Source organism: Cyprinus carpio, chromosome B15, assembly GCF_018340385.1.
Source record: "Cyprinus carpio isolate SPL01 chromosome B15, ASM1834038v1, whole genome shotgun sequence".
Classification (NCBI taxonomy): Eukaryota; Metazoa; Chordata; class Actinopteri; order Cypriniformes; family Cyprinidae; genus Cyprinus; species Cyprinus carpio.
The window spans coordinates 15,709,819-15,732,163 of record NC_056611.1 but is presented as its reverse complement, the minus strand read 5'-3'; the positions used below and the strand labels follow the sequence as shown (position 1 = coordinate 15,732,163).

At 39.5% G+C, this 22,345-nt stretch overlaps 1 long non-coding RNA gene across 1 annotated transcript in view; it reads right to left on the bottom strand.

The window, feature by feature from the left end:
- The window catches only part of LOC122139811, a 36,130-nt gene extending 22,237 nt beyond the window's left edge, over window positions 1-13,893 (bottom strand). Inside the window, exons 1-2 of the long non-coding RNA XR_006156557.1 lie at window positions 13,048-13,893; window positions 2,730-2,789 (exon numbers count right to left, since the gene is read on the bottom strand). This is a non-coding gene — a long non-coding RNA (uncharacterized LOC122139811). The remainder of the gene's footprint in view (window positions 1-2,729; window positions 2,790-13,047) is intronic.
- Between the last annotated feature and the right edge of the window lie 8,452 nt (window positions 13,894-22,345).

Sequence of the window (22,345 nt, the reverse complement as noted above, 5' to 3'; positions counted from 1 at the left end):
GTGCATTAAGAGTTTAGGAAAGATGTTAAAAGTATTGAAAAAAATTGTCATAGCTATTGTAAAAAAACTGCAAATCAAAAGTGATCTTTCTAATTCCCTATAGGCTACATCACAGAATCCTTGAGAAAAACAAAACAAAACAATAAAACAAAACATGGTTTCCCAAAAATAAGCAGCCTAACTGTTTTTAAGAATAAGAACTAATTTTAGGAAAACTTTTCCCATCAGCTGATCACAATGCACAACACCGCTGTATGATGCGTAGCGTATGTAATTCTAATATTTAATAACACATTGTTGAAATCAAAAGTTGCAACTGAGCTATTTTTTAACAAAGATTCTAAAGCAATTGTAGCTGTTGCTCATTGTGAATGTAAAAGCATTAACTGGTTAACTAATGAAATCTTATTGTAAAGTGATACCTATTGGTCTTTATAATTCTTTTGCAATTTAATCTATGTAAAATTTATTTAATTAAAATTATCTTTATATATTTTTTGTGTATTGCTTTATTGTATTAAATGTTCAGGTTTTTTTTTGTTATAAGAAAAAAGTTATTAAACCTCTTATACTGTATTATGACAACACTTTTTTTGCAACTAAATTTCACTATCGTGAAAATACTGTATACCGTGATAAAAAATCTCAACATGAAAATTTGATACTGGCATATCCCTACTGTATAAAAAAACAGCTAAAAATAGACATAATGAAGCAAAAAATAAAACCCTGGACACCAGACATACACCTGTGACTTCAATATCTTTGGATCTCTGACCCAGTTAATGTTATATCATTTATAACATGAGGGAATAGTAGGATCCTCTTAGACCGTGGGCTGATATGTGAGCATGCAACAGCATTCCAGGGTCTGGAAGGTGATGATTAACAAGCATAAACGGCATTCAATCTTGTGTTCTGTGGTTGTGCATTCCCATCAGTGTCTGGAGAGTATGTCTTTTCTCTTCCATTTCTCAGTCTTTACACAAACACAGACCGGGCGGTACAGTTGATGAACGATGAAACCCAAGACAATTATCCCAGCAGAGAAAGCAAACGCACACTGAAGTCAATCTAATCACATAAAACTATTCCTTATATCCTTCACAAAGCTGCTCTGATTGGTCACAAAGTGCTACATATATTTTGTCTTTCAGCTACGGGTGAGAATAATAATAAACTTCTAGGCCTATATTGTACAATTATCACATTTTCTCCAAATTGCTCATAATTGCAGGCTCGAGTTGTTATTTTAAGCATGATCCTGCGTTTTTCGAAGTTACATCTATTGGAGCTAAATAAAAATTGTGTGCACACTCTGCATCAGCGAGCACAGAAGATTTGTAGTTGCCATAGAGATTGCACACCGTGAGAGTAACCCCTGAAAAAAATGGCCTCTCTCTGCACAGCAACTGCAAACTGGTCGGAACGCCATTAAAAGGATAGTTCAACCAAAATCCAAAGATCATTTATTTGCCCTCATGTTGCTCCAAACTGTTTCACTTTCCTTTTTCTGTGGAACATTAAAGAAGATATTTTGCAGAACGTTTTTTTTTCCTCCATACGATTAACGTCAATGGGGTCCAAAACAACATCTATTATATGGACAATATAACACTGACATTTTTCAAAATATCTTCTTTTATTTTCACAGAAGGGTGAAATAACCACAGAAATATAATTTTGGGGTGAACTACTCCTTTGAATTTTGCAACTTTCAAAATAGTTCCGGCAAAACATCAGACTCGCATTATAAGTGGTGCGAGGAACTTCCAGAACAGTTAAACAATGCCATGGAAATGCAGGGTATGGATGGGGGTGGAGAACCATTTGCTAAATAATCATCCACAGAAAGGCACTGATCAGTAGACCAGGAACAGGCCTGCAGTAAGATTAAAGAAACACACAGCCATGCCTCGTTTAGGCGGTCCCCTAGGAGGGCATGGAACGCTACAGTGGGCATCTCACATTTATCCAATATCAGCAGCTGCTGGACCGCCCCTGCCCTCCCCTTTACTCCCCTCCCCATCCCGCTGGGGCATTCAGCAGATTTTAATTTCACTTCTAGCTTCTGTTCTGCAGCTTGTGCTTTAGGCACACAATAGCCTAAGTTTCAAGTTGAACGTGAGAACCACCTCATCTCCTGAACCCTATTAGCATATGAATCCTCCAGCAAAATGATGGAACGGAAAGAGGGATGGGAAGACATAAGAGAGTGACTGAACAGGAGGCAAAGTGTGCCCACCACCAAGTTAAAATCTCAGGCGAGATTTTTTTTTTTTTGGACAAATCATGCTCTTTTGTTCAGTCTTCAAATATGGTTGGGCATTATGCTTTTTATTAGAGTTTATTTTTTAGAGGCTTACAAGCTTAAAATGGACAGGGAATGCTGTCAAGTTACTTGAAATATGCTTTTATAAATATAAAAGTTTCAATTTGAAAACACGTACAAGAGATGCTTGAACTCGACCCAAGCACACTCAAGGTCTGTGCAGGTAAACAAAATGTGCCCATCTGGAATAAACTGTAGCTCTGAAAGGGTTTTCTAAGAAGGTTGTAAGTGCTATTTGTCCTGGGTTTCTTCCTCACAGATCATTTATTGCCTGAGCAGTTAATCTGCCGGCAAACCCAAGACTGACCCCATTCTTCAGGGTTGATCTGATGGGTCTAGCTGGGGTGTTGCTGGGGGATATACGATGGGGGAATGAAATGACAACAGTTGCACTGACCCGATCAGTCTCTCTCAGCATGGTAACAAAGGGCCCCATACTTGTTCTTCTCCTCTCCAGCTGCGGACAGAGAAACACTGCTGTCAGCAGAGCAGAACAGGAGAAATTACACACAGAACAAATTGATGCAGACCCTTGTGACACTCAGATGATTCATGGCTGTCAGAACGCATGGTTTAAAGTGAGTCTGCGAGTAAAACGTCCTTCAAAAAATAACTATGCAGGTCAATTTGAGTCAAGGACATCCAGAAGGTAAAAAAGAATTCAAAGCATTCTGAATGTAGTTGGCTAAAATGTATTCATGTTGAGATCAGTATCAGCCAATAGCCCGGCACACTTGGCCTTTTAAAAATGCACTCAGTTATTTTAAAGTGTTTACAGTGAAAGAGTTTAATAATGGGGGTTAAGCCCAAAATATACTTTGGTTTTTATGTGTACGCCAAGATGTGTGTACAGTGTGTGACATAAATGAGATGAAACTACAATACAAACTACTGAAGACAGTAACAACAACAGATGGCAGAGTTGATGAGTGCCCTTGCTCATGTTTTAAAAGAGTACAAAGACATTTTTAATCAGCTGTATCTTTTAGAGAGAAATTGATCAGACACTTTATACTTTAAAAGGCTACACTTTCGCGTCAAAACTGAAGTGTACTTTGGGCTTCACAGAGATAAAGAGAGTTGTGTTCAGATGGTTATGTGATTTCAAAAATCGCACCTGCTGTCAAGCATTAAATGTTTAACTTAGACTACAGATATGATTGATCATCTCACATGAGTGTACATCGTTTTAAACATTTTAAAAATAAAGAAAGATTTATTTAAAATAAATCTTGTTAAATTGCAGAAAGGGTAAAAGCAACACTTGTGTAAATTGTACTAAAGATCCCCATAAAATAGAGTACATCTATAAGGTTAAATAGAGTAAAATAAGGATGTGAGTTCCTCAAAAATTGATTCAAAAAGTATATTTGTCACTTTAGCCTGCTTTCTAGAGATAATGGCATTGGCCACTGAAAAACCCATATTGTTCAACCACTACCAAGGGTCATGGAATATGTCCCAAATGAATCCAATAAATGTGAGACAGAACACATAAAATTGTTCTACCAAGCAGATAGTTGTAGATTTATGATCTATTTTTATCATTGGTGGTCTGCTGGACCATTACACAACAAAAAGCAGCATCAATCTCCACTTCTGTCAGGCCATTAATGACAGTGGCGGCTGCTTCCCCTCTCTATCTGCCCAAGTCCCATCAGCTTTTTGTTCCCTCTTATTTTATAGTGATGAATGACTGATGTTATCGCAGACTGGGAGACAGGCTTTTACAAGCATGGATTACTTCAGTACATGACCAAAAACTACCACACTACAAGAGGCCAGGAGCATTAGATCGAAGCTCATAGCCACAAAGCTCTTCATTGTGACAGCAGTCTAGATACGCACCACACATGTAAGGGGATCGTATCGTCTAATGTCTTCCACAGGACATCAGTTATACATTTTTATATGTCTTTCTCTCTGAGTTTGCAGAGGACTGGGGATGCGGCAGCACAAGACGTGCACAAGGCTCACACAAGGCTCAGAGCAGCTGCCTGTGTCATTATTGCTCTGCACAGCTTTTATCATTCCCATAAATCTGGTTCTGCAGAGCCCCATAAAATGGCAACCTGTGAGTGTCTGGCACTCCGAACACCCCACAGAGAGAGAGAGAGAGAGAGAGAGAGAGAGAGAGAGAGAGAGAGAGAGAGATTGAGACAGGAGAACCACGGGAGCTATTAACCTGACTAATGGCAAACTCCACTTGTACAAAAGCCCAGCGGACTCCATGACCGCATTTACTGCTGCTACTGATGAGTAAACAGAGGTGAAAAAACAGAAACTTGCGGTAATCATTTAAAAAAATTATGACAATAATACACACTGAAACAAGAAATTGAAATGCAGATAAGTGCTGAGTAGTTTAGGCTGGGGTTTCTGGAAAGTAACTAACACAATGTCCTAACAGGCACAAAGTAATAAAATGACAAGCAATATTTAAATTTGAGTCTTTGCTGCAAGAGCAACAGGACATTTTGTCAATAACTTGCTTCCCGATTCAAATACAATTCAAAAGCTTGATTCAGTTCTGATTCACTTGGTCCATTTTGCTTACATCTGAAATAAATGATATAATCACTAATGCTGTAAAGTTTACACACACACACACACACACACACACACACATATATGTATAAGGGTGTAACGATACACGTGCTGTCTGCAGTGGCCCCGCGATAGCCCTTCTCTTGCTGGGTTTCTTTGAAAGACGATGATCTTGTATCGACGTTAGCCAGAGATATTGTCAAAAACATCAATTATTGGCAATATTATGAGGATTTGGCATCTCCAATTAATGTAGGCCTGTTTCATTCATTTTTTATTAGGCCTATTATTATTATGAAGTTACTTTTATTACTAAATTAAAATTACAATTAATTTGCCCCACAATAATTACTGCATAACTGATGCGCTGCGAGGATAACAAAAGATTAGGCTATTTACTCCTCAAATAAAATGTTTTTTAAAAAAGGTTTTAAAACAGGTCTATTATACAATGAATTATAGTCCCATAAAATATTAACACTGCAGTCATCAATAAAAATCAGTTAAATAAAAAGCTTTACAAAACATTAAAAATGTCTCAGGTTACGCATGTAACTATGGTTCCACGAAGGAACGAGACGCTGCGTCGGAGGACGCTTTGGGAACATCCTTCAGCTTGACCGGCCCTGAATCATGTGTGTAATCAGTCCAATGGATGGGCAAGACATGATAGGCGGGTGACATCAGAGACCAGGAAGCTTAAAGCACGTGCGGCAAAGCTGGCATTTAGCCTCTAGGAATGATGCAAGCGTGCATTGCAGTGTCTCGTTCCTTCGAGGAACCATGGTTACATGCGTAACCTGAAACGTTCCTCTTCAGGAACTCGAGCTGCGTTGGAGGATGCTTTGGGAACGAGAGAGCTGGCAGACTTTCAAATCTCTGCCTATTGTGGAAGAGCACAGATAAAGCGAGAGAAAGAGCCAGGAGCCTGACAAGTAATCGGGGACATCCCGCCTAATGGCCAAACTTCCAAAGGAGTGAGTCTTGACCCCCAAGAGAGGGGAGATCAGGGGACTCGAGGCTTTAGGATAGCATCCTGATCCACGGCTTAGCATAAGCTTCTTCTGGCCAGAGGCCTCAGCCTCAGCGCACCGCAGAGGAACCAGAGGGTGTCTGCCCATTGACTGGCCACCGAGAGGGGTGCGGTAGGCTGCAAAGGCCGCCACGTAGACCTTCAGGGTGGAGTGGGTCAACCCTGTGAAGAAACGGGCCTGCAGGAACTCCAGCACTGTACCAACCGGGCAGTTAACTGGGTCGAGCTGGTGGTCTCCGCACCAAGAAGTGAAAAGTTTCCACCTCAAGGCGTACAGCTTCCTCATGGAGGGAGCTTTGGATTGGAGGATGGTCTCAGCAACCTCGGTTGAGAGACTGGAAGCTACGAGCTGTGCCACATCAGGAGCCACACCGATAACTTCCAACTCCAAGCGGGGGTGTACCCTCCGCCTGTGAGAGGAGGTCCCTCCTGACGGGAATCTCCCCTGGAGAGCCGTCTAGGAGGGAAATCAAGTCCACCTTAGTCTGGCCAAAAATTCTCCATATCTGTTCTTCTGCTCCCATATTCAGATGCCCAGGAGTTTGGCCTGGGAACACACAAGGATCTGGTACACTAGTTTGTATAAATGGCATGAGCGCAGACCCCCTTGGTGGTTTATGTACGAGACCACCACTGTGTTGTCGGTGCACACCAACACATGGTGACCTCTTATTTAACTATTAATTTATTCCTGTGATGCAAAGCAGCCATTACTTAAGTCTTCAGTGTAACATGATCCTTCAGAAATGATTCTAATATGGTGATCCTGTCCTCAAGAAATATTTCTAACCATTATTAAGTTTGAAAATAATTTAAAAATCTTCACTGTCACTTTTGAATTTAATTTAATACACTCAATTAATAGTTGAATGTCAATTTAATGCATTCTGCTCCATTCCCTGAAGTTAAAGGGTAGTGTAATAAAATTTTCTAAAACACATTATAACAATGCGTGAAATTATTATAAAATTATAAATGGATGAATATTTGAAAATGTTCTATTTGAATAATTCATTCAAAGAAATGTAATTTGTTCATAAATTAAGCTGCGCTGGGTGAGCTGTATGTTATAGCATGCAGCCTGTGAAGACACCTGAGAGAAATATCTATTATTTTACTGCACACACTTTCATCTCATCACCTTCAATTCAGACTGTAAACTAGGGTAAACTATGAGTTAATTAAACTGCCTTTAGTGGCTATTTCTTTGTTGCGGCACTTGAACTTAGACCACAGGGAAGACATAAAACATTTCAAACAACACCCAAAGTCAAAAAGCAATACTGCTGCCAGTTGCTGCCTATAAACCTTCCAGGATTTCACACGTGAACAATACCAGCTTCCACTACAGCATATGCTGCTTTTATCAGCTGATCTCATTTCACACTCAGCCTTCAAATCCATCACAGGGACAGGTAAGACTGCTGAGAAAACAAAGAGCTCAGAAATAATATTGCTTCCAAGGGTTACCACAGTGTCCTGCTATTGTGGGAAAGGAAACACCTCATATAATACTCAGGACATTCTTGAAAATAGGAAAATGACTGCTTTCCTTCAAGGCTCAGTGGCCTTCTGTGGCATGCTTTTAGTGTTGTGTTAACAACTGAACTCTCTCACCCCACACTCAAAGCACACAGCTGATGTCAGGATGATAATGTTGCGTGAGCAATGACGTGAGTCTGCCAGACCAAACAAAAGATCTGACACATTTGATATGATTTGATTTACTTTGGCCCAAAGCAGAGTGAGCTAAGACATCATAACAACAGGCGGAGGTCGTCCTGCAACCTACTTTGTACAAAAGCAACAGCTGTTAATTTGCTATGCTATGTTAAATACCACATTTCTCCTGAATACAAAGGAACATCTCGGTTACATATGTAACCCTCGTTCCCTGAAGGAGGGAACAGAGACGTCACGTCGGTGACCGATGCATTGGGATCTTGCTTTGAGAGACCAATCTACTTCGAGTGTAAACTAAATGAGCCAATGCACACTTGCATGCGATTATTGCATTCAGCTGCCGCTGATCACAGCGTGAGCATAAAATCATAGCACCATAAATGTGGTGCATAAAACCATATCATCACGGTGACTGACAAATTGGGATCCTCTACCAAAGCGACATGGATGCTGCCCCTTCCAGTGCCCTTGCAACAAGAAGACCATTCACTGTTGTCGTAGCACTACCCACTCAGTGAGATTTGATAACACTGGGAAAACGTTCCACTTGGAACAGGGACATTGCGGAAGCCCCATCCTTTCCGAAGGAGGTTTCGAAAGTAAATACACATATGAACATCCGTTTAGGTGCATATGGAGGATTAGAGGTGATTGAAACCGTCTTGGAAATGGCAGAAGTCTGCCGGGGAAACACAGGCTCTGAGGCTATACTGTGGACTTTACACATATGGGATCCACTTAGATCTCAGATATGGAAGCCAGCCTTCTACCAGTTCTTAAGTATTCATCGAGTGAAGGGCTGGCACCGGATGTTCCGCCACAAAAAAATTGCTGAAATTATTAAAATAACCCCATTCAAAAGTTTGGGAACCATTGGTTCTTAATACTGTGTGTGGTTACCTGGATGATCCATGGCTGTTTTTTTGTTTTGTGATGGTTGTTTTTTTTCCATTTAGTACTGCCCTTTAGAAAGCAACAGAATATACTTGCATGTTTCCCGGAACACAAATTAAGTACAATTAGTACCTTGATCTTCAAATTGCAAATTGTTTAGAACAAACAAGGGACTCATGAACAACACACACAGTGTTAAGAACCCAGGGTTACCAAACCTTTGAATGGGGTATTTTAACAATTTCAGCAATTTTTTAAATTGTTTTTTATTTTTATTTTTTTTCTTTACTATATGTAAACATCTTTTATGTAAAATCTTACTTAGGACAGTACTAAATAAAAAATGACATGCATTTAGTATGATCTCTCTTATTTTGTTAAAATTACTCAAATTTTCACAGATTCTGCAAGGGGTTCCCAAACTTTCACATGCCACTGTATCTGTCAGCGAGGCGCCACGAGCCAGCGCCCAGGAGGATGCAACACTTATAGTAGAGTGAGCTTGCAACCTGAGTGGGCAGGGCACACCCTGTGCCCGATTAGCCGGGGCGATAGCATCCACAATCCACAATTCTGCTTAGAGACGGCTTTCCCCTTCTGACGGCCTCCGTAACAGACAAAGAGCTGGTCTGAGATCCTAAAGCTTTGTGTCCGGTCTACGTAGCATCTCAAGGCTCAGACGGCACTGAGCAAAGCTAGGGCTGGGTCTGCCTCCTCCGGGGGCAGCACTTGCAGGCTTACCACCTGATCCCTGAGGGGAATAGTGGGAACCTTGGGCACATGGCCGGGGCCTCAGGATTATCTGGGAGTCAGCCGGACCAAACTCTAGGCATGAATTGTCGACCGGAAATGCATGCAGGTCAACTACCCTTTCGATGGAGGCCAGTGCAAGCAGGAGCAGAGTTTTCAATGAAAGAAATTTTAGCTCGACTGACTGCAAAGGCTCAAATGTGCTCTGCTGTAGTTTTTTAAGCACTAGAGACCGGTCCCAAGAGGGTATGGAGGGGGGCCAGGGAGGATTTTACCTTCTCACCCACCTAAGGAACCTGATGACCAGGTCATGCTTCCCTACCAACTTCCCTACCACGGGGTCATGGGTAGCAGCAATCGCAGCGACATTGACTTTAACGGTGGAGGGATGTCTCCCTTTGCTCCAACCCTTGCTACAAAAAGGAAAGCACAACCCTGATCTGGCATCTCTGGGGGTCTTCTCGACAAGAAGAACACCACTCGACGAACAGGTTCCATGTCAAGGCATAAGCCTGTCTCATAGACGATTCTCTCACCGAAGTGATGGTGTCAACTACCTTTTGGGGCATGTCACCAAGAACCTTCACGTCCTGTCCAGATATCAAGTTTTCCCGAGTTTCGGATGCGGGTGGCACAGGGTGCCTTGTCTCTGAGTCAGCAGATCCTTCCTCAGAGGAATCTGCCAGGTAGGTGCTGTTGCGAGGGCATTAGTTTGGGGAACCAGGTCCAAGTGGGCCAATATGGCGCCACAAAAAGGCGTACTTGGTCAGCTGTGTGCCAGTGCGTCCATGCCAAGTGTTCCCTCTGTCAGGGAGTAGAACCACTGGCAGTGAGAGGTTCCTGGAGAAGCAAACAGGTCTACTTGAGTGGCTACGGACGTCTCCAAATCAGCTGGACACCACTCTCCCGGGAGCGTAGCTTGAGACAGCTAGTCAGCCATACATTTGAGCAGACCTAGAATGTGAATGGCACGAAGTGACCTCAGAATCTTCCGACTCCAAAGGAGGAGGTGGCGGGCGAGTTGCGACATGCAATGGGAGCACAGACCACCTTGTCGGTTGATGTACGCAATGGTCACTGTGTTGTCCATTCGGACTAGCACGTGCTTGCCTCGTAAGCGCTCTTTGAGACGGTTCAAGGCAAGGCGCACTGCTAACAACTCTAGGCCATTGAAGTGCCAGTGCAGATGGGGGACGTAAGATCTGACCACAGGGTGAAGGTTTGGCGACAGGCCAGTGTAACTTGGACCCAGTGAGTGCCATGCTGCCACGCCCACCTCGGGACTCGGCCATAAAGCCGGTACTGAAGCAGTCTCATATGCAATAGCCCTAGCAGTGTAAGTGCGGTTGCAGCTGCCATATGCCCCAGGAGCCTCTGAAATAGTTTCAGTGGGACCGCTGTCTTGCCCTTGAAGGAATTCTAGCAGCTCAGCACAGACCACGCACGCTCCTCTGTGAGGCGTGCTGTCTGTTCGACCGAATCCAACTCCATACCGAGAAAAGAGATCCTCTGCATCTGGGAGAGTTTGCTCTTTTCCCAGCTGACCTGAAGACCCAACTGGCTGAGGTGCTGGAGCACCAGGCCTCCGAGACTGTGCTAGTATAAGCCAATCGTCGAAATAGTTGAGGATGTGAACACCCTGCTCTCTGAACAAGAGCCCAAATACATATATATATATATATATATATATATATATATATATATATATATATATATATATATATATATATATATATATATATATATATATATAATAGCACATCTTCCTCATTCTTAGCAACTTTGGAGAACACTGCAAACAACTTCATGGCCTCTGGTGCATTGAGTGTGATGTTCTATGGATTAAGGATTCAGACAACAGTATTCAGTACATACAAATGATCAAGCTATCTGCTTTAGAATGGCTCAAGGATCTTCAGCAAATTTATGAATTTACAAAATGTTTTAGTAGGTTAGAACTCAGTTTCAAAATTTATATAACAGTATATATTGTGATTTTCAATGAAAACATGCCCACGCTTTTCCTGCAATACATATATGCTTTTATTCAAAGCAAACATATCTGAACACTAACCAAGAGCATTTGTGTCCATAAAATAACACTCATAAAGTTAAGAAACCCATAAATTTAAGGCGATAAATGTGTGTTATTATCTAAGTGCTAGAACAAGTACCAAAGACTCAATGATTTAGAGTGCAAACACGCTTTTCATATGTAGTATTGTGTAACTTGTGTAAGTTATTACAAACAGTGCTAAAGGGTGCAATGACAAGAAACCATATTAGTGGGTTATGGGATTTTCATACTGCTGTTTGTTGCCAAACAGAACTTCCCAGCTGTGAATTTCCAGTATCAAAGAATAGGAGTGAGTGATATGTCTGGTGAGCCTTTAGCACAAAAAAAAACAGCGGTTTAATATGTCGAAAAACAGGTCATCTTTACATCTCCTGCTGGAGAATGAAGCTGCCCATCAGCACAGCTGTCAACAGCTGGGTGGGAGAATAATTTCATGGACTGTCTGCTGTTCCCCTCTGGGCATCGAAAGAAAGAAATAGCTTTTATTTTCAAAAAATTAAATTGCAAACACAAAAGATGCAACAATATGATTAATAAATACAATCCAAATCTGTGTTAAAGTGTAAAGTGTGTTCAAAAAACCTAATTGAAATGTGTCAATAATGCTATTACTAGTATGAACACAGCTTATGTTTAATAGCACAAATGACACAATTTATATACTATTTTAAAAGTTAGATTTAAAGGTTCTGTCCACAATTTAAATTTAGCTTATAGATTTTAAACTAAATCATATATTGTCTTAGCTGGGGGGCTTGAAAATTACATCTTCTTAGTCTGACACTTCAAAATAACAAATCCAGGTGATTTCACCTTGGAGGATACTATTGAAATATGCAGTTAAAAATCAAATTAAAATATCTTTGCACTACAAGGTTACATTAATGAGCTCATAAAGCATGACAGAAAATTACCCATTAGAGTTGGATATGTTGCTGCTTATAATAGTACTGCTGCCTTGTTTAATTACTTTAGATGCAGCAGGTGACAAGTACATTAGTGTTCCACACTCTACAAAACATTTTAACCATACACACCTTCAAAAAAAAAAAAAAAAAAAAAAAAATGTGTAAAGACAATGAGAGCACAGATTCTTAAAACACACAAGAATATGTTAGAATCCCAAAACAGCACAACACACAGAAATAATTCACAAACAGCATACAACTTCACACCACCACAGAAAGAGATACAGAAATAATTCAGAAAAACAGCCTGGTGAACAGCACAGCACTGATAAAAAAATCTGCCCTTTTTTTATCATACCCACGTGGCCACAGTAGAGACAAATCTCTTCCGCCCTCCCGTCACATCTCAGACAGATATTCACTCTGAATCAGAGCAGCCACACATGAAGCGGTGATAAGATGCTTCTCGAGGATTTAGGTAAACTCTGAGCCCTGTATCAATGCAGGAGTTCTCAGAATGTATCCACGTGTCTTCCCACATCATTACACAAGTCCAAGCCTCCTAACCCCGTTTGGTCAGCGTGTAAACAGAAGGCAAACATCACTCCTGACCTTTTCTTATACTTCACTGATTGCCGACCTGAAGCAAACAAACCAATTCTTTCCATTTAAGCTCAAAAACACTTCAAAGTTTCTTTGACCTCATTCTTTTTCAGAATTTTATCTCAACTGCTGCTTATATTTCTGATGAAGTTTTTCCTGGCTTAACAGATAAACTGTACAGGGGCAAAAAAACACTAGAACTCAGAAAAAGAGCACGCACTCATCTCACATGGCTTCCTGTCAATGCCGTCCATCTTTTCCAGAGAAATCCGCGTTCACCTTTTCAACCGTAGAGCCATAGGTGCAGAAGGAGCCACGCAGGGTGGGAGCCAAACAGACACAGAGTACAACAACACAAGAGTCAGCGCTGTAACTTCCCCTCCCTCCCGTTCAAATTTGGGGGCTGGATTTGGTGGGAGCTGAGCGTGCCTCTGTGAGCATGCTCTGAAACGAAAGGCACACTTTTATACGCACATGACAAGTGATTTCCAGCCCCTGGGTCCCTCCTCCCCTCCACATCCTCCCTCCCTTCTGCCTCCGAGCTGAACAGAACCCAGGAATGCAGCTCAGACCAAAGTCCGGCCTTCATCAGAAGGAGAGGAGGGAAAGAACTTCCCCCCACCCGATCAATAACACTGCCCGAGGCAAGTGCTGAAGTTTGCCGGCTGCTTGCTTTTCTTTATTGGAGGCAGGTGGCTAAATGGCAAGAGGTCTGTACAACAAATGGGAGACTCCAGGTTTTCACTGAAACCACTGCTGGGAGAACGGCACCTAACTAACCCCCTGACCCTTCATGTGCCCCGGGGCATCAAAAAATGACTGGCTTTCCCAACAAAGTGTTTTTTCTGCAAAGAATAGGAATGTGTGAGGTAAAAAGACACCTGAGCAAAAGTGTTCAACTGGTTAAGTAAGATGTGAAATACCTACTTGTGTTACTGCTCTTCTCAAGTTCTCACAAAACAGAGGTGACACACCTCCCTTAGTGAACTCCTTGACCTCTACTGAAACTCAAACAGGTCTTAAATTATTTCTTTACACACTACCATTCAAACGTTTCAGGGTCAGTAAGATTTTTTATGTGTTTGAAAAAAGTCACTCATGCTCACAAAGGCTGCGTTTATTTGTTTAAAAATACATTAAAAACAGTAATGCTGTGAAATATTATTACAGTCTAAAATAACTAGCTTCTTTTATAATATATTTTAATATGTAATATTCCTGTGAAATGTTTATTCCTATGATGCAAAGCTGAATTTTCAGCATCATTACTCCAGTCTTCAGTGTCACATGGTCTTTCGGAAATTATTATAATATGCTGAATTGCTGCTCTGGAAACATTTCTTATTATCAATGTTTAAAACAGTTGTGCTATTTTTTTTTTTTTTTTAACTGTGATACATGTCTTACAAATATTATTTGATGAATAGAAAGTTCGGGATTTCTTTACAGCATTTATTTGAAATGGAAATCCTTTGTAACATTATGCATGGATTTACTGTCAGTTTTGATCAATTTAATGTGCCCTTTCTAAATTGTGTTCTTTTTAAACCTTACTAACCACAAACTTTTGAATGGCAGTGTATGTTCATACTTGAACTATTTAACTACTAATTTACCTATTATATTATTTAATAGAAAATTATATTATACTGTAATCTAGAATACTTTATTCCGCAATTTTTTCTATAATAGTCATTAAACTGCCACTATATTTGACTCCTACACTGTGCTACTATAATTTCACCTCTGCCTTTCAGTCTTAATTCTCTCTCTCTTTTTTTTACTTGATAAAGCAATTTCAACTCCAGTCAATATTTCAGGTCCCTGTATTTATTTATTTGTTAAGTAGCCATGTAATAAATGATATGTCATTAACAAAAATAATTGTACAGTATCCCTTATTTAACCATGCATCTGAAAAGGACTGAAATTTATTATGTTTACTATTATACTATGTTAACAATGTTAAGTTATAATACAAACACAAACCACCACAAACAAAACAACTACAACACAAAATTCACAGAACTCTAAAAGAAAAGTAAGCAAGCTGAGCAATTCAAATGGTCAAAAAAATCGATTATGGATAATTAACATTTAAAATATAATAGTATAACACCGATTTACAGTATGAAGGTGAAGACACACCTGCCATTGTGTTTTTCAATGTGTGCATGTCTGTTTTCACTCTTCTATCGGTGTGCGGCTGTCTGGATAACTCTGATAAGCACTTTGTCTCAGTGTACATGCTGCTGTATTTGCCATTTCACTGATCAACCGGATGAGACTTTTTTGCTTGCCGAGTGTAGCAAAACAAACCACTGCTGTAGTCACACATAAATGCATACTTATCACAAACCACACTATCTATCACAGACAAAAACACGCACGACCCATGGAATCACTGCTCATATTCTCCAGCCCACTCTCACAAACACACGCTGAGCTGATAAGCCTGAAGAGCAAATAGACTCATTCTAGAAAACGTGATTTAGCTGGAACAAGCTTTTATTCAGAGAAAATGACTAAATAAATCAAGTTGTTTTTTTACTAATCAAAACAAAACAAAACTATGGGTTGATTATTTATCTTTTAAAATCTACATTTTTCTCTTATAAAAATTTTGAAATTAATTATGAGATTTTCCACATTAGGTTTTTTTTTTATTTTTATGCTATCCATTCCAGAAAAGGGAGTTTATCTGTGCAGGGTGTTTCTGCAATGCTCTGACGATTCTCTCTCCTGCCCTAATTTCTCAGAGAATCTGTCTGCATTCAAACCAGGTTGTACAATGAGGACATTAGTCCTTTGAGACATTCTCTCAGCCTCCGTCTAGCTCTCTCCTCTTTCACACACTCTCACTTTCTCTTCCCCCACACACTTTTTTTCCTGTCTTTCCTTGATTGCCACCCTACAATGAGAACCCTACCTCATTCTCTTCATTCCTCTTCCCTCTTAATACCTGTCCATCATACCATGTCCCTGTAGGCACCAAACAAATACCAAGTTAATGTCTTACCTCAAATAGTTTCTATTAATTTTCTAAAACACTGGAGCATCATTATCTAGAACAAGGGTTTTCAGAATGGGGTCCAGGGACCCCCAGATGGCAAAAACAGATCTGTAGGGGAAAAAAATTAAAGCGTAAGACTTGCAATGTTAGTTTCTCCCTAAGAACCTTTTAACTGGGATTTGTATTTCAATATTTTCTTTAAAGCTGCTATTGATTTATTTTAAAAGGTCCTAGTCAAATAAATCTAAATTGAACTAGAAACAGTATAGATAATATTAAAATGATTTCTTTTAACCTTTATTACAATGACAACATAAATGCCAATTATTTAATATTTAAACATCACTTTGTCTTTATAATATCATACAAGTATATGTATAAGAATACAAGTTCTTTACAAAATTTAATTAATTAGGTAATATTATTTAAACAATTTCAAAAGGTGTTTACAAAAAACCTCCAATGTTTTCCATAAACAAATCGCCCGATTAGTTTGGCGGGTGTCTGAGTGACTACAAAGAAGACAATTAAATAGGGGAGGACTGCTCCAGATGATTGCAGATCGGCCCATAGGTCAAAGGTTATGGGAAAAAAAGGAGGTAAAAAGAGCACTCGCGCTGAGGTGAAGGTGGCTGTCTGACTGAGTAAGAACAAAACGGTGCAGGGAGGTGCAGAAGTGGGGGAGGAAGATTGTCATTACTGTGATCACAATAAAAGGTTTAAGCCTGTGACCCTTCAAAGCCAAAATAATGCCAATTAGGCTTTAAGAGACCTTAGCGTGGATTCAGCCAGTGGCTCTTAGCCCGGGTCCTATTTGTCAGCTTTAATCACCACTTTAGTCAGACAAACAGCTCACATTGTCCGTACATAAAAACTACATCAAGAACAAAGGTGGTACATTTACTGCCTTTCTTGGGTCACGCCTTGCCATAACACAGCAGCATTGACCAGCAAACCACTGCACTGACCCTATGACTTTACGAAGTGAAAACAAATAAGGATGTGGCTTAACTCTGCGATGCAAAGGCAGCTGCTGCCTGTCTCATTGATGCTGAATAGCATGTGGTTATCTGTGTTTCATCTGCAAATAAAAAAGAAAGGACACAATTAAAACAGCTAAATCTCAGGAAACAATGAGTGGACTATTTTAATTTGTCATAGTAAGTAAATCAGACCCTAATCTCTCCCAGTTGTGTGCATTAATAAAGCTACTAACCTCATGAGCCTGGAACAAAGATCTGTGCAAACAGCAGCAGCTACGGTGCAGGTGTTCTACATGCAAACAAATTATATTTATCACACTTTAAGTATTTGCATATTCTTTCTGCCACAAAAATATAATGAAACTAATGATGTTTAATTAAAAGAATTAGAGACAACAGATGGCAGTATTTGACCCCGCTGCTACTAAAACTTGAGATATTTTATATTGTTAGGATTATTTTTTTTTTGCATATTTTTTATAAATACTTAGTTATTATTTTTTTATTTTTATTTTTTTATTATAGTGAGATTTCTGTGTAAACCATAGACTGTAAACTGCAAATTAATTGCAAACTTTCATTACCTCTTTTTTTTCTTAATAGACTAGAAACAACTGCACAACCCCACAATGGACCTTTTGTGTGCATGGTAGAGTCTAAAAACTGGCCTTGAACTAAATGAGCATTACAGCAAGCAAAAAATGTGAAAATTCTCAGGTCTTACACTGATGTTTCATGAAGCAGTGGAGTAGTACATGCATTGCATAGGATGAAGCTCTATTGCCTCCTACTGGAAATAAATGGAAGTTCCTGAGGACCTTCCTGATTAGCACTGTAGAATGCTACAATTTGCAGCTCTTTTCATGTGTTGAAAAAGTTTTTGGATATCTGAAATTAAAATAAACACTTTTCAAAGACTATATTAATAGATGTGTGAATGAAACAGAAATACATTTTCCCTTTATTGTCTTTAAAATTCAAGTTAATATAAATGTTAAACAAAATACATAAAAAATTATATATATACCTGTACACACGTACACATGTATACATACATACACAGGGCCATCCTTAGTGGGGTGCAGCTGGTGCGGTCGCACCGGGCCCCGCAGGGATTGGACCAAGGGGGACCCGACCTGGACCGCGATTGCGAACGGACCGAGGGGGCCCCTGCTCCCTACCTTGCACCGGGCCCCGTGTCAGCTAAGGATGGCCCTATACATACATACATACATACATATATATATTCACATAAAAAGCAAGAAAGCTGACAGACTTACCTGAAATGTCGTGGTTAGGATGGTTAGAATTGTACAATCTGTCCATAATTTGTAGAAAAAGAACTTCCTCTTGAAAGATTTGCAAACCTCTCTATTTCTACATTCAGTGACAAACAAACAAAAGCTACAAAACCCATTTATTCTGTCTCTGAAAGAAAAGTGAACAAGTAAAGACAGCAATATCAAACATCAACACTGAAAAGAAAACGTTATTCCGGTGAGATGTTTGTTGACTCATAGAGGAGAGCCAGGGGCTCAGTGTCTTCACACACTCTGTATGTGTGTGTGTGTGTGTGTGCTCTCCTTTCACTCCACATATACGTGCCTTTGCCATCGGCATTACACTAATATATGTCTTGTCTTTAAGAGGGCACTTCCCTTTTTACTCTCTTTTTGACTGGAACTGAAATCAATGGTCACGCAATTACAGAATGTGGATTTGTCAAATGACGTCTGGCTGCTAAAGTGTGTGTGGGGAGCACTATACAAATACCCAATAAGAGGTTCAATAAGAGCAGTAACACCGCTGATTGCCAACTACGGTCCCATCAAAACCAGACAGCCAGTTCCAGGTGTTTTATTCTGTTGAGAGGCAATATTGCATATTGGCAAAGAACATCAATGTTCACGCAAACGTCTCACGGCGGCCTATTGACTCTCCACCAGGGAGCAGAGTCAACAATTTGGAAGTTATAGCTCCTTTCAAACTGTTTTAAGATAGGAACAAACATTCGGAGCAGGAAAGTGCTGTCTCGAGAGGCTCCATCACCGATAATTAGTGATCAATCATGAATTAGTTTAAAAGCTTGAAAAGAACACTGAGAGCATTATTAGATTGCAGAGATTCACTGCTCTCCAATAATGACTTGGATTTTTAGAGGACTGAAATCCTCCAATCGTTTGTCAGTCTTCTCTACTGCCAATCACACCCATTAATCAGGGGAAGGTCCAACCGGCCCATGTCTGAAAGATTGCAGGTGCCAAACAGAAAAGAAGGGGAAAAGAGTCTGCTTACAGCTTGTGTAATTAGAGCACATTAACACAGAAGCAGTCAACTGCTTCAGGTTCATCACTATGTGATGAGTATACTTTAAGTATTTAATATTACTACGACTAAGTCTTAAAACGCCACTAGGCCCTGAAACATTAATCAGAGTCATTTATGTTAATTCTGCAAATAAGATCTAAACTGAAAGGTATTTGCCAATATTGTCTTCATTTATCACAAATAAATGCAAGCACACTTACCAAATGTGGTTTAAAACTGCGCCTATAATCTAAAATATTTCCATGTTTGCTGTTTGCTATTGAAACCACTCTCTCCTTTAAGGATCTCTAACAGTAGCTGACCTGAACTGACCGGCTCTCTGTAATTGAACAAATGCATCAATGCTGCATTTGTTCAATCTAATTTCAGGATGTTACTAGAGGGCATGTTTATCGAAGAGAACAAATATGTCTAATAGATCAGATTAGCCCACAAATCACAGGTCGAAGGAAGAAGCCATATGACAAGATACCTGAGGTTAAACCAATACATTAATTTAAAGATTTAATATTGTTGTCCTTAAGAAACTGTTTTCCCTGTTGCTTAAGGGACAGATTCAGTCTGAGGCTAAAACTTTTTTTTTTTATACAATCAAACAGTTGTAGTTCTCAGTTTCAGTTATTGTGGCTTAAATTTAACATTGACACAAGAAAAAAGCCTTCTATAATTTGATAATTTACTGTTAATATAAATTTTTTGTAACTACTGCTGACCTCGATGAACTACTGAAAATGGTGACGTACTTGATAAATGCGCGAAACAACTTTGACTGAAATGTTATTTTCAGTCGGCTGGTGTCGCGCTTTCACAAGTACGTCACCTGGGAAGGCGCGAAATAGCTGACAACAGATGAGAGAAAGGCGAAAGACACTTGACTACACTGAGATAATGTGCGCCCTCACATTATGGATCCTGGCCCAAATTGGCTCGGGACGTGATTTAATAAAATGTGCAATTATTACCTTAGAGTAACTTAAAGTGAATGAATTATGGAGAATTTCTGAGCACTTTTTTATGATGATATCTCTCTGCTGTATTTTATATTTTCGGGACACTGTTCATGCTAGATAGCTGTATTAAGCAAAGTTAAAGGGTTACACCATCCCAAAATGAATATTTTGCCATTAATCACTTACCCCCATGTCGTTCCAAACCCGTAAAAGCTTTGTTCATCTTTTGAACACAATTTAAGATATTTTGGATGAAAACAGGGAGGCTTGTGACTGTCCCATAGACTGCCAAAACAGTGTCAAGGTCCAGGAAAGTATGAAAAGCATCGTCAGAATAGTCCATCTGCCATCAGTGATTCAACCGTAACGTTATGAAGCAACTAGAACACTTTTTGTACATGAAGAAAACAAAAATAACAACAATTCCTCTCCTCTGTCTCTCTCCAAATCAACATAGCGCCATTTTGGCAATAAAAGTTAAATTAAGTCATTATTTTTGTTTTCTTAGTGTACAAAAAGTATTCTCGTCGCTTCATAACATTACAGTTGAATCACTGATGGCAGATTCTGATGATGCTTTTCATACTTTCCTGGACCTTGACACTGTTATTTATTTGGCAGTCTATGGGACAGTCTCAAGCCTCCCAGTTTTCATCCAAAATATCTTAAATTGTGTTCTGAAGATGAACAAAGCTTTTACGGGTTTGGAACGACATGGGGTAAGTGATTAATGAAAAAAATTTCATTTTGGCATGAAGTATCCCTTTAAATAGGCGCCGTCAGTCAGTCAGCAGCCATGAAGTAGACAGCTGTCACTCGTTCGAATCATTTCCGCGAATCGGTTCTTTTAAACATTTTGTTCCAAAGAACCTATTCATAAAAACAAGTCGACTCAAGTGCGTCATCGTGTGGCTCTAGACATCATGGCGTTGCATATTTGCTTGCTCTATTAAAAAAATAAAATAAAAACAATTAATAAATAAATAAATTATAATAATTCTTGCGTGTTTTAATTAGGTTTTATTAAAGTGTTACTGATCATTTTGCGATCAATCATTTATAAAAACAGTAATTTAGAAAATAAATAGTTTGTAATTCCATTAAACAATGCGTGCGTTGAATTCAATACAAATTACGCATTCAAACGATTCAACTCAAAAGAACAATTCTGGATCTCTACAGGATATCATTCCTAAAAGTTCCAAGAAACAAGTCACTTATAATATCAAACAAAAAGACACCTGTTCAAAAACAGATGCATAGTCCACGCTCAAAAACATACCGACTTTTCCAAGTATATTAGTCGAAGAATGTGACAAAAATAAGCCGTTGTCATTTTTAAAATATGGAACTAGTTTGGAGTATTTATTTTTAACAGTATAAAAAAATATATTAAATTATCTCTGATTGTGGATATACTGCTAAATGGAGCCTATTTGTAATTAATCTAGTCAAATGTAAAGCCTTCTTTAAATAATTGCTGTGTATTTGCATATGAAACTCAATCAGTAGTTTTAAATATCTGGATATGGTACATCGTATATTGCAACTAAAGTCAAAGTAATTCTCGTTTGATCAAGTGTCACTGTTAATTTTTTTTTTTTAAAGCTATAGCATATGCCTAGACACCGGTCACACTCACACTAGATGTCAAAAGATTAAATCTTGTCTCCTCAGAATGTTGTTGTCCAAACCAGCCACAGTTTCGGTCTAGACCAAATTCCTATCTATATAGTGCCATTAAACATCAAATATACCAACTGTCTGTCTGTTGTGACACATCATTCTACATTTTCACTGTGGACTGACAAATTGCTTATAGCTGTAAACTTACTCTGTTTTACCTGCTCATGACACAGCAGGGTTGCCAGGTTTTCACAGCAAAACCCACCCAATTGCTACTCAAAACTAGCCCAATCGCTTTTCAGGGCCGATCCCCCAGTAAAAACCGTGTTCCGGTTGGTAAAATACAAACGGATTCCACAGGGTTAAATATCACATTATTGGGGTTGCTTTAACCCGCGGACATGTTAAAGTAGCCCAATTCCGCGGGAAAACCGTGGACTTGGCAACAATGCTGGAAAGACCATAAAGCTTTAAACTCCAGAGCATCAAACAGGTTTCCCAAGACTCCCCCTTGTCTGCCATTGGTCGAAAAAACAAAGAGCCCTGCCCTAATCTCACGCCATTGGTTGAGCCATGTTGCTGTGTCAGGCTTCACAAACAATAAAGCAGTTATAGTCA